Source organism: Aotus nancymaae, unplaced genomic scaffold, assembly GCF_030222135.1.
Source record: "Aotus nancymaae isolate 86718 unplaced genomic scaffold, 86718_ANA_hifiasm-v0.15.2.pri h1tg000009l, whole genome shotgun sequence".
In the NCBI taxonomy this organism is placed as follows: domain Eukaryota; kingdom Metazoa; phylum Chordata; class Mammalia; order Primates; family Aotidae; genus Aotus; species Aotus nancymaae.
This window is the reverse complement of record NW_026988420.1, coordinates 8,492,071-8,515,494: the sequence shown is the minus strand read 5'-3', so window position 1 is coordinate 8,515,494 and position 23,424 is coordinate 8,492,071. Positions and strand designations below refer to the sequence as shown.

Sequence of the window (23,424 nt, the reverse complement as noted above, 5' to 3'; positions counted from 1 at the left end):
ACAATGAGCTCTAAATTTCTCTTCAAAGAATCAGTGTGTCAGTATGTTCAGTTATTTGTCCTCCATTTTAAAGTTTAGCTTCCTTGTAGTTTCAATAAACAACCTTCTCCACCAGTTCTGATCAGTAGTTCACATTGTTCCCCCGGCCCCCAGCTCCATCCTGACTCATCCTGGTCACCTTGCTCCAGTCACCTGCTTTGACCTAGGTCACCGCTGGCAACCTGCTCTGACCTGCCGGTAACCATCCTCCCTGCCAAACCACCCACCCTGCCACTCCAGCTAGTACCCCTGCTCTCTTTAAAATAGCCAATCAGGATTAGTCTAGCCTGTGCAGTCTAACCCTAGCCAGTAAACGAATGATACAGGAGTAGAGGTGACTCCCATCAGGAATAAGTACCCCTTTTCTGCCCTTATCCAAGTATGCACTCACCATTGCTCCATCTGTGAGCCACACCCTACTATAGAAGTAAACTGCCTTGCTCAGAGGATTTATCTTCGAGTGGTATTTCTTTTGCGGCATCAAAATTTTACTTATAACAGCTATAATAACCAAAACAGCATGGTACAGGTAAAAAAACAGATACATAATCAATGAAATAGAAGAGAGAACCTAGAAATAAAGCCACACACATCCAATCAACTGGTCTTCAACCAAGTCAACAAAAATACACAATGGGGAAAGGATATTCTATTCAATAAATGGTGCTGGGAAAACTAGCTAGCCATTTGCAGAAAAGTAAAACTGGACACCTACCTCTCACCACATACAAAAATTAACTCAAGATGTATTAAAGACTGAAATGTAAGAACTCAAACTATTAAAACTCTAGAAGAAAACCTAAGAAAAACTGTTTTGGACACCAGCTTAGGAAAAGAATTTATGACTATGACCTCAAAAGTAATTGCAACAAAACCAAATATTGACAATGAGACTTAATTAAAGAGCTCTGCACAGCAAAAGCAACAATCAACAGAGTAAACAGACAATCTACAAAATGGGAAAAAAATATTTGCAAACAATGCATCCAACAAAGGACTAAAATACAGAATCTACAAGAAACTTAATTAAATCAACAAGAAAAAAAAAGACTCCTATTAAAAAGTGGGCAAAGGACACGATCAAAAGAAGACATACAAGTGGCCAAGAAACATGAAAATATGCTCAGCATCACTAATTATCAGAGAAGTGCAAGTTAAAATCACAATGGGATGCTATCTCACACCAGTCAGAATGGCTATCACTAAAAAGTCAAAAAAATAACATATGTTTGCAAAGATATGGAGAAAGGGGAATGCTTACACATTGTTGGTATGAATGTAAATTAGATCAATCCTATGGAAAACAAAAAGACACCTGTACTTTGTTTATTGCAGGACTAGTCACAATAGTAAAGCCATAAAATCGACCTAAGTGTCTTATCAATGATGGGCTGGATAAAGAAAATGTGGCACATATACAACATGGAATAGTACACAGCCATAAAAAGGAGTGAAATCATATCCTTTGCAGCAACATGGATGCAGCTAGAGACCATTTTCCTATGTGAATTAAAAGAGAAATGGAAAACCAAATACCACATGCTCTCACTTGTAAATGGGAGCTAAACAATGGGTATAAGCAGACATAAAGACAGAAATAATAGATACTGGGGACTCCAGAAGAAGAGAGGGAAAGAGTAGGGTAAGGACTGAAAAACTACCTATCAGATACTATGTTCAATACTGGGTGATGGGTTCACTAGAAACCCAAACACCAGCATCACCCAATATATCCATGTAAAAAACCTGAACAATGTATGCCCTGAATCTAAAATTAAAAATTAAATTTTTTAAAATTAAAAAAATACATATTCTAAAAAATAAAAGTTAAAAAGAATACAAAGACAAAACAAATCAAAATAATGGAAATACTTAATGCTGATGAGAATGTAATGATATTGGTATACTCTCTAATTTAGAGAACAATATAAATTGGCATAATCTTTTGGAAAGGAATCTGATAATTTGGACATAAATATCTCTACTTTCTACCCCAATTCTCATTCCTAAACTTTCTACTCTGAAATAATTAGATTCACAGGAAGTTGCAAAAATAATGGAGATCTCATGTATCTTTCCACCTATTTTTCCACAATGATAACTTATATAACTATAATGCAATGTCAAACCAGGAAATTAAGAGTACAATCCACAGAGCTCATTCAGTTCACCAGTTTTACACACATTCATTTGCACATGTGTGTGCACATGTGTACAGTTCTATATTCTATCACATGTGTAGATTCATGAATCACTTCCATGGATAAGAGAGAGAATATTTCAGGACCACAGAGATTAGTTGTACTATCTTTTTAAAGTCATTCCCATCCCCTCCCACCTCACCCTCCATTCTTAACCCCTGCAAAGCACGGATCTGTTCTCCATTTCAATAATTTTGTCACTTCAAGAATTTTAGATAAATGGAATCACACATTACATAATTTGAGATTGTCATTTTTCACTCAGCATGGTTTAAAATTTACCTAGGTTGTTGTATCAATGGTTCCTTCCTTTTTATTGGTAAGTAGTAATCCATAGTATAGCCACACTTTACTTAACCATTCACCTACTAAAACATTTGGGTTGTTTCTAACGTTAAGCTATTACAAACAGAGCTGCTGTGAACATTCCTATACATTGTATAGGAATTTGCATTTCTCTGGATAAATGCTCACGAGTATGATGTTGGATTTTATGGTTAGAATGTGTTTATTTTGAGAACATCAAAAAACTTATTTCATTATGATAGATTATAAAAGAGGATTTCATCAAATGAAAAACTGAATCCCTGTACTATGAAGTTTACTGTGGCCAGAGAAGCCAGGATTCTCTCTGCAATCATGTAGCTTGTTTCTGAAATGCCCCCCTTTTTTTTTTTTGAGACGGAATTTCACTCTTGTTACCCAGGCTGGAGTGCAATGGTGCGATCTTGGCTCACCGCAACCTCTGCCTCCTGGGTTCAGGCAATTCTCCTGCCTCAGCCTCCTGAGTAGCTGGGATTACAGGCAGGCGCCACCATGCCCAGCTAATTCTTTGTATTTTTAGTAGAGACGGGGTTTCACCATGTTGACCAGGATGGTCTCGATCTCTTGACCTCGTGATCCACCCGCCTCGGCCTCCCAAAGTGCTGGGATTACAGGCTTGAGCCACCGCGCCCGGCCTGAAATGCCTCTTGAAGCGAAATGTGCAAATTTTAAAACATCTCTATTGAGATATTTTCACATATCATACAATTCATCTATTTAAAGATACCATTCAGGTGTAATATGGTGGCTCATGCTTGTAATCTTAAAACTTTGGGAGGCTGAAGCAGGAGGATCACTTGACCCTAGGAACTCAAGACCAGCCTGGGAAATTCAGTAAGACCATCTTTCTACAAAAATGTTTTTAAAAATTAGCTGAATGTAATGGCATGTGTCTGTAGACCCAGCTTACATGGGAGGCTGAGGTGGGAGGACTGCTTCAGTCTGGAGGCATAAGTTGCAGTGAGCCAAGATCATACCACTGCACTCCAGCCTGGGCAACAGTACGAGACGCCATCTCAAAAAAATAAAGATTAAAAAAATTGTATAATTCAATGATTTTTAGTATATTCAGAGTTGTGCAACCATCACTATAATCACATTTTAGAACATTTTCAAAACTCCCAAAAGACATCCCATGCCTATTAGCAGTACATCCCTATCTTCCCATCCACATTTAGCCCTAGGTAACCACTACCCTACTTTGTCTCTGTGTATTTGGTTATTCTGGACATAACAAAATCGCATCTACAAATGGAATCATATAATATGTAGTCTTTCTTTAAATGGTTCTGTTTAGTTCTGTAAGCAATTACCAAACTTTTTTTTTTGAATGTACCATTTTACATTCCCTCCAGCAGTACCTGAGATCCAGTTCCTTTGCATCCTCACTAAGATTTGGTATTTATTTTCGCTGTCTCACTATGTGTGTAGTGCTATCTCATGGCAGTGTTAATTCGCATTTTCTGAGTACGTAATGTTGAACATGTTTTCATATTCATATTTGCCAACTGTTTTTATCTCTTGTGAAATTTCTGCTCGTCTCTTGCTATATAGCACAATATATCATTTTCTTTTACAGACCCTGCATTTGGTGCTAAGAAGGATTTGTCAACCACTGGGTGCCAAAGAAGTTTTTTTGTTTGAGACAGAGTCTCACTGTCACCCAGGCTGGAGCAATCTTGGCTCACTGCAACCTCTGCCTCCTGGGTTCAAGTGATTGCTTCAGCCTCCCAAGTAGCTGGGATTACAGGTGTGTGCCATGACACCCACCTTATTTTTATACTTTTGGTAGAGACAGGGTTTCGCCATGTTGGCCAGGCTGGTCTCAAACTCCTGTCCTCAGGTGATCTGCCTGCCTTGGCCTTCCAAAGTGCTGGGATTACAAGCATGAACCACTGCATTTGGCCCTAAAGAAGTTTTATGTAAGACTTTTTCTATTATGTATAGAACTTTATATTTTAACCTATGATTCATTTTGAATTAATTACTGTTCACATAAGATAAAAGTTTTAGGTCAAGTTCTTTTTTGTTGTTATTGTGTGCAGATGTGCAATTGCTCCAACATTTGTGGAGAAGGCTATTTTTGAAATTGCATTTCACCTTTGCCAAAAATCAGTTAGGCACATTTGCAGAGGTCTATTTCTGGGTTCTCTATTCTGTCCCATTAATCTGTGTCTACTCTGAACATACCATTCTTGATGACTGAAGTCGAATATTGAGTCTTAAAATCAGATGGCATGATTCTTCATATTTTACTCTTATTCAAAAAATGTTTTAATCTAGTTCCTTTGCCTTTCTGTATAAAGTTTAGAATATAAACTTGTGTAGAGCTACAAAAAAAAATTCCTGGGAATTTGATAAACACTGTGTTAAACCTGTATATCAATTTAGAGAGAATTGACATCTTTATTGTTTTGAGTCTTCCAATCCATAAAACATGACACATCTCTCCATTTATTTAGTTCATCTTTGATTTATTTCATCAGTCTTTTATAATTTTCAACACATAGGTCCTACACATGATTTGTTAAAACTTACTCCTACTTAGTTTAAGGGATCAGGGGGAGGTGGCAATTGTAAATGAATTGTTTCAAATTTGATCCAGTGTTTTAAATGTTTATATATAAAAATGCTGATTTTTGTGTTTTGATGTATCCTGTAATCATGATGAACTCTTACGTTATTTCCAGTAGATCCCTTAGAGATTCCTTGGAATTTTATACTTAGAAAATCATCTCTATAAACAAACCATTTTATTTATTCCTTTCCAATTTAGATTCCATTTATTTCCTTTTCTTGCCTTATTGAACTGGGTTGGACTTTTTTTTCTTTTTTGAGACGGAGACTCACTCTGTCACTCAGGCTGGAGTGCAATGGCACAATCTCAGCTCACTGCAACCTCCATCTCCCAGGTTCAAGTGATTTTCCCTGCATCAGTCTCTTGACCAGCTGGGATTGCAGGCACCCACCACCATGCCTGGCTAATTTTTTTCTTTTTAATTGCATTTGGGCTCTGGTGTACATGTGCACATCCTGTATCCTGCAGGATTGTTGCATAGGTACATACATGCCATGGTGGTTTGCTGTCTTCATCCCCCTGACCCCCGACCCCTGCCGTTGCCTACTTCAGGCATTTCTCCCGGTGTTATCCCTCCCCATCCTCACCGCCCTGCCACTGTCCCTCGCCTCCAACCCCCCACCTAGCCCAGTGAATGTTGTCCTTTTCCCGTGCCCAAGTGTTCTCATTGTTCATCACCCGCCTATGAGTGAAAACATGTGGTGTTTGGTTTTCTGTTCTTGTGTCAGTTTGCTGAGATTGATGGTTTCTAGATTCATCCATGTATTTACAAAGGATATGAACGCATCCTTTATGGCTGCACAGTATTCCATGGTGTATATGTGCCACATTTTCTTTGTCCAGTCTATCATTGATGGGCATTTGGGTTGGTTTCAGGCCTTTGCTATCATAAACAGCATCGCAACGAACATATGTGTGCATGTGTCTTTATAATAGAGCAATTTATAAGCCTTTGGGTACATACCCAGTAATGGGATTGCTGTGTCAAATGGAATTTCTATTTCTAGATCCTTGAGGAATCACCACACTGTCTTCCACAATGGCTGAACTAATTTACACTCCCAGCAACAATGTAAAAGTGTTCCCTTTTCTCCACATCCTCTCTAGCATGTGTTGTCTCCAGATTTTTAATGATTGCCATTCTAACCAGTGTGAGATGGTATCTCAATGTGGTTTAGATTTGCATTTCTCTAATGACCAATGATAATGAGCATTTTTTCATGTTTGTTGGCTGCATATATGCCTTTTTTTGACAAGTGTCTGTTCATATCCTTCGCCCACTTTTGAATGGGTTTGTTTTTTTCTTGTAAATCTGCTTTAGTTCTTTGTAGATTCTGGATATTAGCCCTTTGTCAGATGGGTAGATTACAAAAAAAACTTTCCCATTCTGTTGGTTGCCGGTTCACTCTAATGATTGTTTCTTTTGCTGTGCAGAAGCTCTTAAGTTTAATTAGATCTCATTTGTCTATTTTGGCTTTTGTTGCCATTGCTTTTGTTGTTTTAGTCATGAAGTCCTTGCCTGTGCCTATGTCCTAGATGGTGTTGCCTAGGTTTTCTTCTAGGGTTTTTATGGTGTTAGGTCTTATGTTTAAATCTTTAATCCATCTGGAGTAAATTTTTGTATAAGGTGTAAGGAAAGGGTCCAGTTTCACCTTCCTGCATATGGCTAACCAGTTTTCCCAATACCATTTATTAAACAGGAAATCCTTTTCCCAAGGCTTGTTTTTCTTTGGTTTGTCAAAGATCAGATGGTTGTAGATGTGTGGCATTATTTCCAAGGCCTCTGTTCTGTTCCATTGGTCTATATCTCTGTTTTGGTACCAGTACCAAGCTGTTTTGATTACTGTGACCTTGTAGCATAGTTTGAAGTCAGACAGCATCATGCCTCCAGCTTTGTTCTTTTTGCTTAGGATTGTCTTGGCTATGCAGGCTCTCTTTTGGTTCCATATGAAGTTTAAGGTGTTTTTTTCCAGTTCTGTAAAGAAGGTCAATTGTAGCTTGATGGGGATAGCATTGAATCTCTAAATTACTTTGGGCAGTATGGCCAGTTTCACAATATTGATCCTCCCTAACCATGAACATGGAATGTTTTTCCATCTGATTATGTCCTCTCCTATTTCCTTGAGCAGTGGTTTGTAGTTCTCCTTGAAGAGATCTTTTACATCCTTTGTTAGCTGTATTCCTAGGAATTTTATTCTCTTTGTAGCAATTGTAAATGGGAGTTTGCTCATGATTTGGCTGTTTCTCTGTTGTTGGTGTATAGGAAAGCTTGTGATTTCTGCATGTTGATTTTGTATCCTGAGACTTCACCAAAGTTGCTTATCAGCTTAAGGTTTTGGGCTGAGATGATGGGGTCTTCTAAATATACGATCATGTCGTCTACAAACAAGGACAATTTGACTTCTTTTCCTAATTGAATGCCCTTTATTTATTTTGCTTGCCTAATTGCTCTGGCTAGAACTTCTAATACTATGTTGAATAGGAGTGGTGAGAGAGGGCATCCTTGTCTAGTGCCAGTTTTTAAAGGGAATGCTTCTAGTTTTTGCCCATTTAGTATGATATTGGCTGTGGGTTTGTCATAAACAGCTTTTATTATTTTGAGATACATTTCACCTATGTCTAGTTTATTGACAGTTTTTAGCATAAAGGCGCTGTTGAATTTTGTTGAAGGCCTTCTCTGCATCTACTGAGATAATCATGTGGTTTATGTGATGGATTACGTTTATAGATTTGCATATGTTGAACCAGCCTTCATCCCCGAGATGAAGCCTACTTGATCATGGTGGATAAGCTTTTTGATGTGCTGTTGGATTCGGTTTGCCAGTATTTTATTCAAGATTTTTGCATCAATGTTCATCATGGATATTGGCCTGTAGTTTTCTTTTTCAGTTGTGTCTCTGCCAGGTTTTGGTATCAGGATGATATTGGTCTCATAGAAAGAGTTAGGGAGGATTCGCTCTTTTTGTATTGTTTGGAAGAGTTTCAACAGGAATGGTACCAGCTCCTCTTTGTACATCTGGTAGAATTCAGCTGTCAACCCGCCTGGACCTGGACTTTTTTGGTCGGTAAGCTATTAATTACTGCCTCAACTTCAGACCTTGTTATTGGTCTATTCATTGTTTCAACTTCTTCCCGGCTTAGTCTTGGGAGTGTGCGAGTGTCCAGGAATTTATTCATTTCTTCCAGATTTACTGGTTTATGTGCATAGGGCTGTTTGTAGTAATCTCTGATGGTAGTTTGTGTTTCTGAGGAATTGGCGGTGATCTCCCCTTTATTATTTTTTATTGCATCTATTCAATTCTTCTCTCTTTTGTTTTTTATTAGTCTAGCTAGTGGTCTATTTTATTGATCTTTTCAAAAATCTAGCTCCTGGATTTATTGATTTTTTTGAAGGGTTTTTTTGTGTCTCTATCTCCTTCAGTTTTGCTCTGATCTTAGTTATTTCCTGTCTTCTGCATTGTTTATACATTCATCATTCAGGAGCAAGTTGTTCAGTTTTCATGTGATTGTGCAGTTTTGAGTGCTTTTCTTAATCCTGAGTTCTGATTTGATTGCACTGTGGTCTGACAGACTGTTTGTTATGATTTCCATTCTTTTGCATTTGCCGAGGAGTGATTTACTTTCAATTATGTGATCAATTTTAGAGTGTGATGTCGTGCTGAGAAGAATGTGTATTCTGTGGATCTCAGGTGGAGTGTTCTGTAAATGTCTATTGGGTCTGCTTGGTCCAGATCTGTGTTTAAATCCTGGATATCCTTGTTGACTGTCTCGATCTATCCAATATTGTCAGTGGAGTGTTAACGTCTCCCACTATTAATGTGTGGGAGTCCAAGTCTCTTTGTAGGTCATTAAGAACTTGCTTTATGTATCTGGGTGCTCCTGCATTGGGTGCATAAATATTTAGGATAGTTAGCTCTTCTTGTTGCATTGATCCTTTTACCATTATGTAATGCCCTTCTTTGTCTCTTTTGATCTTTGTTGGTTTAAAGTCGTTTTATCAGAGACTAGGATTGCTACTCCTGCTTGGCAGATCTTCTTCCATCACTTTATTTTGAGTCTATGTGAGTCTTTGCATGTGAGATGGGTCTCCTGAATATAGCACACTGTTGGGTCTTGACTTTTTATCCAGTTTGCCAGTTTGTGTCTTTTGATTGGGGCATTTAGGCCATTTATATTCAATGTGAATACTGTTATTTTGAATTTGATCCTGCCATTTTGTTACTGGCTGGTTGCTTTGCCCATTAGTTGATGTGGTTTCTTCATTGCATCATTGTCCTTTACCATTTCGTACATTTTTGCAGTGGCTGGTACTAGTTGTTCCTTTCTATGTTTAGTATTTCCTTCAGGAATTCTTGTTAAGTCAGGTCTTGTAGCAATGAAATCTCTCAGCAATTGCTTGTCTGTAAAGGATTTTATTTATCCTTCACTTATGAAGCTTAGTTTGGCTGGATATGAAATTCTGGGTTGAAAGTTCTTTTCTTTAAGGATGTTAAATATTGGCCCCCACTCCCTTCTAGCTTGTAGAGTTTCTGCCAAGAGATCCGCTGTGAGTCTGATGGTCTTCCCTTTGTGGGTGACTCGACCTTTTTCTCTGGCTGCCCTTAGGATTTTTCCTTCATTTCAACCCTGGTGAATCTGATGATTATGTGCCTTGGGGTTGCTCTTCTTGAGGAATATCTTTGTGGTGTTCTCTGTATTTCCTGGATTTGAATGTTGGCCTGCCTTGTTAGGTTGAGGAAGTTCTCCTGGATAATATCATGAAGAGTGTTGTCCAACTTGGATTCATTTTCCTTGTCACATTCAGGTATGCTGATCAAGTGTGGATTAGGTCTTTTCACATAACCCTTAGAGGCTTTGTTTGTTTCTTTTCACTCTTTTTTTTTCCAATCTTGCCTTCTCATTTTATTTCATTTATTTGATCTTCTATTTCTGATATCCTTTCTTCTGCTTGATTGATTCGGCTGTTGAAACTTGTGCATGCCTCGTGAAGTTCTTGTGCTGTGTTTTTCAGCTCCATCAAGTCATTTATGTTCTTCTCTAAGCTGGTTATTCTAGTTAGCATTTTGTCTAACCTTTTTTCAAGGTTCTTAGTTTTTTTGCATTGGATTAGAACATGGTCTTTTAACTCAGAGAAGTTTGTTATTATCCACCTTCTGAAGCCTGCTTCTGTCAATTCGTCAAACTCATTTTCTGTCTTGTTTTGTTCCCTGATGCTGAGGAGTTGTGATCCCTGGGAGGGAAGAGGTGTTCTGGTCTTTGAAGGTCTCATCCTTTTTGCGATGTTTTTTTCCCCCATCTTTGTGGATTTATCTCCCTTTGATCTTTGAAGTTGGTGATTTTGGGAGAAATCTCTGAGTGGACATCCTTTCTGTTGCGGTTGGAGCTACATCTTTTTTGGCCTGTAGAGGCGCTGCTGGGCTGCCTCAGATTCAGTCAGGTTGCTGGGTGGGTATTCTTCCCCTGGGGTTTGTTTGCAGGTGAAATTAGCCCCGCCTTCCCAATGGCACCTCTCCTACCCTGAGCTCAGTCTTCCTGGTTGGGGCCAAACTGGTGTATTCACTGCCAAGCTCTCTGGCATGCAGGCTTCAGTTTGAGTTTTGTTGTGGGGGTGGGGCCTGCCAGGCCTTATTACCTGTTTCCCTGCTTTCAACTCTGCCTCTTTCTGTGGGACGGGTTGTTCCATCATGCTGGCATCAGTCCAAACTTACGCCCAGGTCTGGCCAACAACTTACAGCACCAGGTGGGAGCTGTTGCTCAGATTTGCATCAACAACCCACAGTGCCTGTCTAATGGGGCTCTCGTGGATCATGGGTTGCAGGAGGGATGAGGTAAGCACAGGATCTGAATCGGAGCACTGAGGGGGTGAAGTCCCCTGACCCTCCAACCAGCTGCATGTTCCAAGTGGGGATGTGCCTCATCCTGTCTTGGTTCGTTCTCCTGGGGCAGATCTCACCCTGCTTTGTCTCCTTACCCGGGCTATTTTCAGAGTCCTTCCAGTCCCCCCGAAATGAACCTGGCACCTCATTTGGAATCGTGAAGTCCTCTAGCCCTCTGCATCTCATTCACTGGGAGCTGCATTCTGGTGTTGCCTCCTCTTGGCGCCTCTTGGCGCTCCCTCCCAATTTAATTTTCAATTTTTTTATTTTTAGTGAAGATGGGGTTTCGCCATGTTGGCCAGGCTGGTCTCGAACTCCTGACCTCAGGTGATCTGCCTGCTTCAGCCTACCAAAGTGCTGGGATTACAGGCATGAGCCACCGCACCTGTCCAGGACTTCAAATAAGTTGACTAAGAGTGATAAGAGCAGATATCCTACACTTGTCCCATATTTTAAGTGGGAAACCATTCAATCTTTCACCATTAAGTATGACGCAGCCTCAACCCCCGGGGCTCAAGTGATCTTTCCACCTCAACCTCCCAAGCAGCTGAGACTACAGTCATGTGCCACCATGCCCAGCTAATATTTTTATTTTTTGTAGAGATGGGGTTCCACTTTGGTGTCCAGGCTGGTCTCAAACTCCTGAGCTCAAGCAATCCTCCTGCCTCAGCCTTCAAAAGTGCTGGGATTACAGGCATGAGCCACTGCACCCAGCCAGTAGATGTTGAATGTCAAGATGAGGAAGTTCCCTTTATTAGTAGTTTGCTGAGTTTGGTCATTAATTGGTGTTGAATTTTCGTATAACTTTTTGACATCAATTTATATGATCACATGATTTTTCTTGAATCTCTTGATGTAAACTAAACTGATTGATTTTCTATTAAACCAGTCTCACATTCCTGGAATAAGTCCCACTTAACTGTGGTACATAATTCTTCTTATGTATTGCTGGATCATATTTAATAATATTTTGCTCATTATTTTGACACTTATCTTCATGAGGTATACTGGTCTATAGTTCTCTTTGTATTATCTTTGGTCTCATCAAATGAACTAGAAATGTCTCTTCTATGTTCTGGAAGAGAATATATAATCAGTGCAATTCAATAAACATTTGGTAAAATTTTTCAGTGAAATCATATGCTATGGACTCAATTCACCCCCCAGCCCATTTATATGTTAAAGCGGTAACCCTCATTGTAATTGTATCTGGAGATATTAGGTTGGTGCAAAGGTAATTGTGGTTTCTGCCATCACTTTTATTTTTAAGCCACCTAGTCTATGGTATTTTGTTATAGTAGCCCTAACATTTAAGACCTGAATTTTTTTTGAAACTGAGTTTCACTATCGTCACCCAGGCTGGAGTGCAATGGCTCAATCTTGGTTCACTGCAACCTCCGCCATCTGGGTTCAAGTGATTCTCCAGCCTCAACCCCCAAGTAGCTGGGATTACGTGTCCGCCAACTGACCTGGATAATTTTTGTAATAATCTTTTTAGTGGAGACAGAGTTTTTGTAGATTTTGTAATATTTTTAGTAGAGACAGTATCACCGTGTTGGCCAGGCTGGTCTCAAACTCCTAACCTCCAGTGATCGGCCTGCCTCAGCCTCCCAAAGTGCTGGGATTACAGGTGTGAGCCACTGCCATTATCAATTTCATATTGGGTACATTCTGGTAGTTTCTAGTTTCAATGAATTCGTCCACTTCTTCTAAGTTTTTAAATTTAACTATATAGAGATGTTTGTACCAGTCCCCAGTTGTTTCTAATGTCTTTAGGATCTGTACTAATATCCCCATTTCTTTCCTAATGTAATCTCTATCTTCTCTTTTTTCTTACTAAAGGTACATCAATGTTATTAATCTCTTTTAAAAAATAAGTTTTTGCATCATTATTTTCAATTTTATTGATGCCTGCTTTTTATTTCCTTCCTTCTTTCTTTGCATTTATTTTGCTTTTCTTTAACTAACTTTTTGATCTGGGAGTTTAGCATACTGTTTTGAGACCTTTCTTCTAATTTAAGTGTTCAGTGCTTTAAATTCCCTTATAACAACATCCCAGCAAATTTTTATACTTTTTCACTCATTTTCATTCAGTTCAGTGTACTTTTAAATTTATCTCTGGCTCATATATTACTTAAAAGTACACTGTTTAATTTCCAAGTGTTTAGAGATTTTTCTGTTAGGTTTTCTAGCATGTATAATTTCAACACTTTTTAAAAATGCTGAAGCTAGTGTAATGTCCCAGGATATGGTCTATGTTGGTGAATGTTCCATGAATACTTGAAAATAATGTGTATTTTGATGTTATTGGGTGAAGGGTTATATAAATGTGAATATATCCTTTGGTTAATGGTGTTATTAAGTCCCCCATATCCTTGCTGGTTTCCCATCTATCTATCAATTGCTGAGAGGGAATTAAGTACCCAGCTGTAATTGTGGATTTGTCTATTTCCTTTCAGTTCTATCAGTTTTTACTTCATGCTTCATGTAATTATAAATTGTTCTCATTTGGTGCATACATGTTTAGAATTGTTATTTGTTCTTGATGAATTCACTCTTTTTATATTATGTAATTCTGTTGTTGTTCCTGGTGATTTCTTTACTCTTATGTCTACTTTACCTGGTATCAATAAAAGTACTCATGTCTTTTAAAACAAAATTTCTATGGTATGTATTTTCCTTTCCTTTCACTTTCAATACACACACACCTAATTTTGAAGTGACTTTCTTGTGGATAGCAGTTTTCTTTTAAAGAGATCTTTACAGATAAGATCTTTTATTAGAACTAAAACAGATTTACAAGAAAAAAACAAACAAGCCCATTCAAAAGTGGGCAAAGAATATGAACAGATACTTTACAAAAGAAGACATACAGGAGGCCAACAAACATATGAAAAAATGCTCATCATCACTGGTCATTCGAGAAATGCAAATCAAAACTACATTGAGATACCATCTCACGCCAGTTAGAATGGCGATCATTAAAAAATCTGGAGACAACAGATGCTGGAGAGGATGTGGAGAAATAGGAACACTTTTACACTGTTGGTAGGAGTGTAAATTAGTTCAACCATTGTGGAAGACAGTGTGATGATTCAAGGACCTAGAAATAGAAATTCCATTTGACCCAGCAATCCCATTACTGGGTATATATCCAAAGGATTATAAATCATGCTACTATAAGGACACATGCACACGAATGTCCATTGCAGCACTGTTTACAATAGCTAAGACCTGGAACCAACCCAAATGCCCATCGATGACAGACTGGACAGGGAAAATGTGGCACACATACACCATGGAATATTATGCAGCCATCAAAAACGATGAGTTCGCATCCTTTGTAGGGACATGGATGAACCTGGAAACCACCATTCTCAGCAAAAAGACACAAGAACACAAAATCAAACATTGCATGTTCTCACTCATAGGCGGGTGTTGAACAATGAGAACACATGGACACAGGGAGGGGAGTACTACACACTGGGGTCTGTTCGGGGGAAATAGGGGAGGGACAGCAGGAGGTGGGGAGCTGGGGAGAGATAGCAGGGGGAGAAATGCCACATATAGGTGAAGGGGAGGAAGGCAGCAAATCACACTGCTACGTATGCACCTACGCAACAATCTTGAATGTTCTTCACATGTACCCCAAAACCTAAAATGCAATTAAAAAAAAAAAAAGATATTTAAAAAAAAAATTAAAAAAAAAAAATTGCAGCCCCCATGGAAAGCAGTTTGGAGACTTCTCAAAGAACTTAGAACTATCATTTGACCCAGCAATCCTATTACTGAGTATATGTCCAAAAGAAAATAAAATGTTCTTCCAAAAAAAAAAAAATCTTTTATTGGTGCATTTGGACCTTTTACACAATGTTATTTTTGATATATTGTGCTTAACCCTGCTATTTCATTATTCGCTGTTTCTTCCCTTGGTTTTCAATCTTGTTTCATTTTCTAGCTTTCACATATGTTTCTTGAATTTTTTTTTTTTAGAATTATTTTATACCAAAAGACAAACAGGCAAAATATGTCAATTGGCACTTTATAAAAGATGACATACAAATAATCAAAAATCATATGAAAAGGTGTTCAATCTTGACATCACGGAATGCACACTATAATCATAATAAGATACCACTATACACCTTCCAGACTGACCACAATTAAGAAGTCTAACATCAAGTAGGCATGTAAATATATGAAAAGATGCTAAAAGTAGAAATATGTAATAGAACAAAAATAAACTCAACTGAAATGTCCAATCATTAGATAGTATATAATGCTGTATATTCCTATAGTTAGTGTGTATGTGTGTGTGTGTGTATATATATTCACTACACAGTAGTGAAAACATTTTATGACTCTTCTTTCTTTCTCCATTGTTGGCTTACTAGCTGTGATTCTTTGTTATTTAAGAGGTTGCTTAAGAATTATGGTATACGGTTGGGTGTGGTGGCTCATGTATGTAATCCCAGCACTTTGGGAGGCTGAGGCAGGTGGATCACCTGAGGTCAGGAGTGTGAGACCAGCCTGACCAATATGGTGAAGCCCTATCTCTACTAAAAGTACAAAAATTAACCGGGTGTGACAGCAGGAGACTGTAGTCCCAGCTACCCAGGAGGCTGAGACAAGAGAATTGCTTGAACCCAGGAGGCCAAAAAAAAAAAAAAAAAAAAACCCACAAAACAAAACTTATAATAGTATATATAAATCCATTTCTTTTCTCCAAACCTTTGTTATTGTTATATCATACATCTTACTTTTACATTTGTTATAAATGCCAGACTACATTGTTAAATTAAAAACTCATATATTTAGCTTCTTATTCAGTTGTAGAGATATTTCCAGCTGGTATCATTTTCCTTCTGCTTGAAAGACTTCCTTGAACAGTCCTTGCAGTACATTTCTGCTGATGATGCACTGCTCAGCTTTCTTTCTGAGAATGTCTGTTTAACTATAGGTATAGAATTTGAGGTTGACAAGTTTTCTTTTGGTATTTTAAATATAGTCCTCCACTGTCTATTCACTGCATTGTTTCCACACATAAAATCTGCTGTAATTCTTATTTTTTGTCAAGTCTTTCTTTTCTGATGGCTTTTTAGATTTTTCTCTTTATTACTGGTTTTGGGTATTTGACTATGATGTGCCTTGGTGTGGTTTTTTTTACATGTTTCTTGTCCTTTGTGTTTATTGAGCTTCTTGGATCTGTGGGTTTATAGTTTTTCAACAAATATGGAAAAACTCTAACCATTATATCCCAAGTAATCTTCTGCCTCCCTTCCCTTTCAGGGACTCCAATTATACATGTATGTAGTAGCTTAATATTGTACCACAACTCTCTGATGTTTTCTTCATTTTAAACTTTTTTCTTTGTCTTTCATTTGTGATAGCTCCTATTTCTAGTCTTCAAGTTTACCAATCTTCTCTTTTTTGGTATCTAATTAATCCCATACAGTGTAATTTTTACCACAGACATTTCATCTCAGACATCACCGAAAGTTACATGCATCTTTATTTGCATATTTCTAGTTAACATGTTCAATCTTTCCTCTAGCTTTTTGAAAGCACAGGATATAAATTTATTTTAGTGTCCTTGTCTGCTACTTCTAACATATATCTACTCTGCATCAGTTTCAGTGTACCGATTTTTCCCATTATGGGTTCTATTTTCTTGCTTCTTTACATGTCTGATAATTTTGTTGAATGCCAGACATTGTGAATTTCAACTTGTATACTGTATATTTCTGCATTCCTATATAAGTATTCTTGAGATTTGCACTGGGATGCAGTTTATTTACTTAGAAACATTTGATTCTTTCAAGTCTCATCTACTGTTAGGTAAGAGCAGAGCACTTAGTCTATACTGATTACACACTACTGAGGCAAAACCCTTTGAAGTACTCTACTCAATGTCCCCTAAATTGAGGTTTTCCAGTCCAGCTGGTAGAAAAAGACACTATTCTTGATTTTGAATGAGTCAGGTACTGTTCCTTCAAATCTTTTCAGATGTTTCTTTCCCTTTTTTCCAGTAGTTTATCAAGGAGGTCCCTCTGCAGATACCCAGAGTTCTTTCTCTATTTTCTCTGGTACTCAGGCTTGCACTGTAGCCATCTTGGCCAGATTCTCAGCTATTGTTAGTGTTAGTGTATTTTATGTGTGGCTCAAGACAATTCTTCTTCCAATATGGCCCAGGGAAGCCAAAAGATTGGACACCCCTGCTCTAGTCTATTGGAAGGCTTGGATGGTAAATAACGGTTAATTTCAATGAATTTCAGCTCTCTGCTCAGCAGCAGGTACTCTCCAGCCCCATGACATGCAGCTATGCATGCATTCTTGTTTTGTGTTATTTATTTATAAAGGTGACAGAGAGAATGGAAAGATCAATGCCATTGAAAAGAAAGTTTAATGTTACAATTCTCCCCAGAAATGAGGGACATGGTATGCCACAGGGGGTCACATGAACCTCTGTCACAAGCAGAGACCAAAAAGCAGACAGAGGACCTGAGACCGTGCCTTTATTGCTAAGTCAGTGGGAAAAATATAGGTGGGGACATCCCCCTATTGGGCATAAAGCAAAAACAGACATTCTACCGTTGTTAATGAGAAATCTATGATATGTGTTTTGTGCACCCACAAGAGAGGGCTTAAAAAGATGATGCAAACAACTTTGGCCTTTAGTTTGTCCCTGTAATTAATGTATGTCAAATAGGCAAATACAAAATCTAAGTAAACAGAGAATAGTTCCAGGAGCAGCTTGGCTATCCATACATTCTAGAAACACCTTGCATAAAACTTATAGGAGCCACCTATCTCAAATATTGGAATATCTGTTCTGACTGCCTTTGCTGCTGTTATAAGACAGCCAAAGACACAGGTGGCAGTCGTTGTTGAAAGCCCCTCTCCCTCTGGCTAGAGTGACTTCCAGCAGACTTAAAGGGCCAGCACCTTTCTCCAGTGCTTTCACTTTTCTCATTTACCCCTTTGGGAACTCAGATATCTAAGGACTGAGACATTCAAACAGAACTGCATATATAGGGGAATTTAGAAAGTCATCACACAGGGAAAGGCAGGGGCTCAGAAAAGACCTAAGAAGATCTTAAGTTTACAACTCATGCTGATCCCCAGCAAAAGACAGTTTATAACCACCACCCCTCACAAATAACAAAAACCCAGCAAAATCTGGTGACGGGGACAATATGGCTTCCAGAGTTATCACATTATTAGATTCAAATATCTAATTTTCAACATAAAAATTACAAGGCACACAAACAGGAAAGTACGGCCCATTCAAAGGAAAAAAATAAATCAACAGAAACCATCCCTGAGAAAGGCTAGATGGTGGGCCTCATAGACAAAGACTTTAAAATAACTAACTTAAAGATTCTCGGATAACTAAAGTGTAGAATAAGTGAGAAAAATGATGAATGAACAAAATGAAAACATAGAGACAGAAAACAAAAGGAAACTAAGTAGAAATACTGAAGCTGAAAAATATAATGAAATGAAAAACTCACTAGAGGAATTAAAAGCAGTTTTGAGCAGGCAAAAGAAAGAATCAGCAAGCATGAATACAGGAAAAAGGAATATAAGTCCCTTGAAAAAGGAGGAAATGCTGATATATGCTACAATGTGGATAAACTTGAGGACATTATGCTAAGTGAAATAAGCCAGTCATTTAAAAAAACAACTGCATAACTCCATTTATATGAGGTACCTAGAGTAGTGAAAATAAGACAGAAAGTAGAACTGTGGTTGCTAGGGGCTGGAGGGAGGGAAGAATAGGGAGTTGCTTAATAGGTATATTATTTAGTTTTATAAGATGAAAAGTGATGGATTATCTACTTTCAAGGTTATATACTTAGAATTAAAAATAATTTCAGTCAACACAGGGGTTGACTATAGAAGTCCCACCAAAAAATGGTATGAATGCTTGAAATGAATAGTTCTAGTTTACCGCAATAAGCACAAAGAACACATTTTCAGGAAAGCATACCAGGACCTAACAGGATGGAAAATTTCCAAGTAGAAATTCCAAAGATTAGTTTGTCTGCATGCTGAACTGGGAAAACATGGCAATATGATCTGCAAACAACTGAAAGGTTTCACTTTGGTATTCCAGAATTGTGAGTTCTTTTCATTCCGGAAAAAAATCAGGAAACTATTAAAAATCAATGTTGCCTAGCAAAATCAAAGAGTACAAGTTCCTAATAAAGGCTGCACTACAATACTGTCTAGAACGGACAGAAAAATTAAAGTGTGTTTGTGTGTATATACATGAGTGTGTCCATATACATACGCAGACACATAATACATGCACACATATGCATATGTATTTATCCTTGACATAGAAGTAACTCTTTTTTTGAGAGAAGGTTTCACTCTGTTGCCCAGGCTGGAGTGCAGTGGTGCGATCGTGGCTCACTGCAGCTTCAAATTCCCTGGCTCAAGCGATTCTCCCACCTCAGCCTCCTGAGTAGCAGGTGCACCCAACAATGCCCAGCTAATTTTTGTAGAGATGGAGGTCTCGTCACGTTGCCCAGGCTGGTCCCAAACTCCTGGACTCAAGTGATCCACCCACCTTGTTCTCCCAAAGTGCCAGGATTACAAGCATGAGCCATCATGCTCAGCCAATTTCATTTTTATTAGTACTTTCTACAGCTGCATCTCTGAAGAAGGGTTTTTAAGTAACAGCCTGTAACTTGTTAGCTCGTCACTTAGAAATAAAACATGAAAACCAGCAAAGAACCAGTTGACTTCAAACAAGGAATTCCAAAGAGCAATTTAATAAAATTGTCTTTTTTTTTTTTTTTTTGAGACCGAGTCTCGCTGTCACCCAGGCTGGAGTGCAGTGGCATGATCTTAGCTCACTGCAACCTCCGCCTCCCAGGTTCAAGTGATTATCCTGCCTCAGCCTCCCAGGTAGCTGGACTACAGGTGTGTGCACTCTGTCACAAGGCTGGAGTGCAGTGGCATGATCTTGGCTCACCACAATCTCCGACTGCCTGGTTCAAGCGATTCTCCTGTCTCGCCCCCCGAGTAGCTGGGAATACAGGCTCGCAACACCACGCCCAGCTAATTTTTGTATTTTTAGTAGAGATGGGGTTTCACCATGTTGCCCAGGATGGTCTTGATCTCCTGACCTCGTGATCCGCCCACCTCAGCTTCCCAAAGTGCTGAGATTACAGGCATGAGCCACCATGCCGGGCCAATTTTTTGTATTTTTAGTAGAGATGGGGTTTCACCGTGTTAGCCAGAATGGTCTTGACCTCCTGACCTTGTGATCTGCCTGCCTCGGCCTCCCAAAGTGCTGGGATTACAGGCATGAGCTACCGTGCCTGGCCTAAAATTGTCTACCTTCACAGCTGTAAAAGGCGATTAAGTTCCAACCTATATAAGAATTTGATCCCAAAATAAAAGTTTAAAGTGTATCAAATCCATTCCTTTGATAATCATTTTCTACCATGTAGGAAGCACTGTTTTTGGTGCTGAGTCTCCAAGTCCTTATTCTATTGGAGCTTACATTCTAGAGAGGCAGAGATAGACTAAAACAATACATATGAAATAAATGTTAAATGACAATAAGATTAATGGAAGAACACATGGACAGCATAGGTGGCAATTTTAGGAATCATAGAATGTTTCCTACATTGTTAAAGTGAGTTCAAAAGTGCATCACTTCTTCTAATGAAGTAAATGAAATCTGTTAGCAAAATAAACATTAAAGATTAAATGAAATGGCCGAGAGTGGTGGCTCACATCTGTAATCTCAGCACTTTGGGAGGCCGAGGGGGGCAGCTGACCTGAGGTCAGGAGTTTGGGATCAGCCTGGCCAACATAGTGAAACCCCGTCTCTACTAAAAATACAAAAATTAGCCAGGCATGGTGGCGGATGCCCGTAGTGCCAGCTATTCGGGAGGCTGAGGCAGGAGAATCACTTGAACTGGGGAGGTGGAGGTTCCAGTGAACAGAGATCTTACCATTGCACTCCAGCCTGAGCCACAAGAGTGAGAGTCCATCTCAAAAAAAAAAAAAACTTAAATGAAATGAACCTATTTTTAGCTATGTTTTAAGTTACTATTTTTATCATCTTTATTATTTTTAGAATTTCTAAGGGGGGTTGCAAGATTTTTTCAAATCCAAAAGTGCTGTAAAGTTCTGTTATATTACTATTATTTTTAAAATTTTTTATGGCTACTCTGGGCATACTGTCTATGGGGTAGCCCTGCACCACAAGTGGCAGTTTAAAAAAATTTTTTTTTTCTTTAAAAATTTTTACCTATGGATTATATTGTAATTTTATTATTATTAAACTGATCCTGGACCTTACATGGCTCACACTCTAGATCAGCAGTTCTCACAGAACCAGGAGCCCTTTTGACATCTGGCAATGCCTGGAGACAGTTTTGGTTGCCATAAATGGAAAGGAGGTTGCTACTGGCATAGAGGCTGCTGAACTTAAAATTCACAGGACAGCTCTCCACATCAAAGAAGTATCCTGCCCTACAAGCTAAGGTTGAGAAACTCTAGGTTAGGCAGACACATGGCGAACACCAGCGGTAAGGTGGAGGCCCTCTACAGGGCAGCACCATTCACACCATGGGATCAGAGTAGAGGGCGAGTGGGGAGAGGCGTGAAAGAGCAGGTGGAGCTTCAACTCGGCCTGAGGAAAAAGTAAGGATGAAGAGTGAGAATTCCAGAAGATGGAACAGCATGAGCAAAGGGGCAGACATGTTGGATTGCAGCATAAGCAGGGATGAGCCAGCTTCTGATGGGCTATTAGTCTCTTTTTGTATACAATTACTCAATTTCCATGTTATCAAATTTACTTAAGGCAAAACCACCATACTGTAATTTCCACAATCATTCTCGTGTGAAATTAGGTTAAGACAGTGTGATCTAGCAGAGAGAGGATTAACCTAGGAGCCACTCCAGACTCCAGGAAACCGCAGGAGAGCAACGCTCCCTCTAGGAATGGGGAAGGCCTAGATATTCTCCAAATACTTTTTGTAGATTGCTGCATGATTGTACCCTTAATCCAATTTACGTCTAGAAAAGGGCCAAAGTTTTTCATTCTCTTTGCATGTTTCAATCCCCCTGCCTCAAACAGTTCTCTCTTGCTTTTCGAAATTCTATTTATTTCTGTTGTTTCAAAATTAACTTTTAAAAGGAGGTAATGCTTACAGTTAAATGCAGGTCGTAGGTGTGCAGTGCGACGTTGTAACGTACACCCCATCACAACCCCTATCAGGAAGACCTTCCTGTCTGACATGTGGCTTCCTCGGGGTAGAGACCCAAGAACATCCCAGCATTTCTCCCGCACCTCCGCAGCTACTGCCCTTTTTCCAGTAAAGCTGCCCGAGTCCTAGTCTATTCCACCTCCCAAGCCCCGGAACCCGGCAGGGGACCCGCCTCAGAAGCCCCAGCGACCGGCGCTGCGGATACCCGCCCTCCAGGAGCGGACAGTAAAGCCTGGCCGGGTATTTTGAAAACTCTTATCAGCAAACTTCTGAGGGCAAAGATGGAAAGGACAGAAGCCCAGCCCAGTTTCTGCTCGGAAAGGAGGCCTCCACGCGCTGCCATAGTCTGGGGGTTAATTTCCCCCTCAGCATCAAGGCTGCCTAAGGCCCGGGCGCCGACGTGCGCGGCACAGGACGCGGCCCGTTCCGGCAACCAGGACACGAGGCCCGGCCGCGCCCAATCAGCAACCAGGGTCCCCTCTCAGGCCGGCGCCAGCTCCTTCCCTCAGGCATCCGCCAGCCACTGCTAATTAAAGCTTTCCACCACTACAGTGCTGGAAAAGGTGAGAAACTAACACGCAAAAGGAAACTAAACGAGTCTAAAACCCCTCGGCGGCGCGCAGTCAACCCCACGTCCGCGCCCGAACCCGCCACTCACCAGCCACGCGTCCGCAGTCACTCTGACCAGCCCTGAGCAGTGGGAGGGGCTGGCCACAGTCGCGCTCGCGCAGGCGCAGGCGCCGGCGCCGACACAGGCGCAGGCGCACACGTCTGGGTGCTTGGGCAAGCCAGACAGTATGCTGGCAGCGTCTCAATCCCGCGCTTACAAGCCTGGGCGTTGTGTCCAGCCCGGAGTCGTTCCCTCACGTGTCTCATCAGTTGCCTCCAAGAATGGTGGTAATAAAAATTTAAAGTCCTGGCCGGGCGCGGTGGCTCACACCTGTAATCCCCGCACTTTGGGAGGTCGAGGTCGGGGGCGGAAATCACCTGAGGTCAGGAAGTTCGAGACCAGCCTGGCCAACATGGTGAAACCTCGTCCGTACTAAAAATACAAAAATTAGCCGGGTGTAGTGGCGTGTGCCTGTAATCCCAACTACTCAGGGGGCTGAGGAAGGAGAATCCGGGAGGCGGAGGGTGCAGTGAGCCGACATCGGGCCACTAAACTCCAC

General features: G+C 39.9%; 1 protein-coding gene across 2 annotated transcripts in view; it reads right to left on the bottom strand.

The window, feature by feature from the left end:
• EEF1AKMT1 (EEF1A lysine methyltransferase 1) overlaps positions 1-22,967 on the bottom strand; it is a 52,790-nt gene extending 29,823 nt beyond the window's left edge. For both annotated transcript variants that reach the window (XM_064373542.1, XM_021664911.2), the window contains exon 1: positions 22,914-22,967. The gene's annotated coding sequence lies outside the window, so the exon portion shown is untranslated. The remainder of the gene's footprint in view (positions 1-22,913) is intronic.
• Between the last annotated feature and the right edge of the window lie 457 nt (positions 22,968-23,424).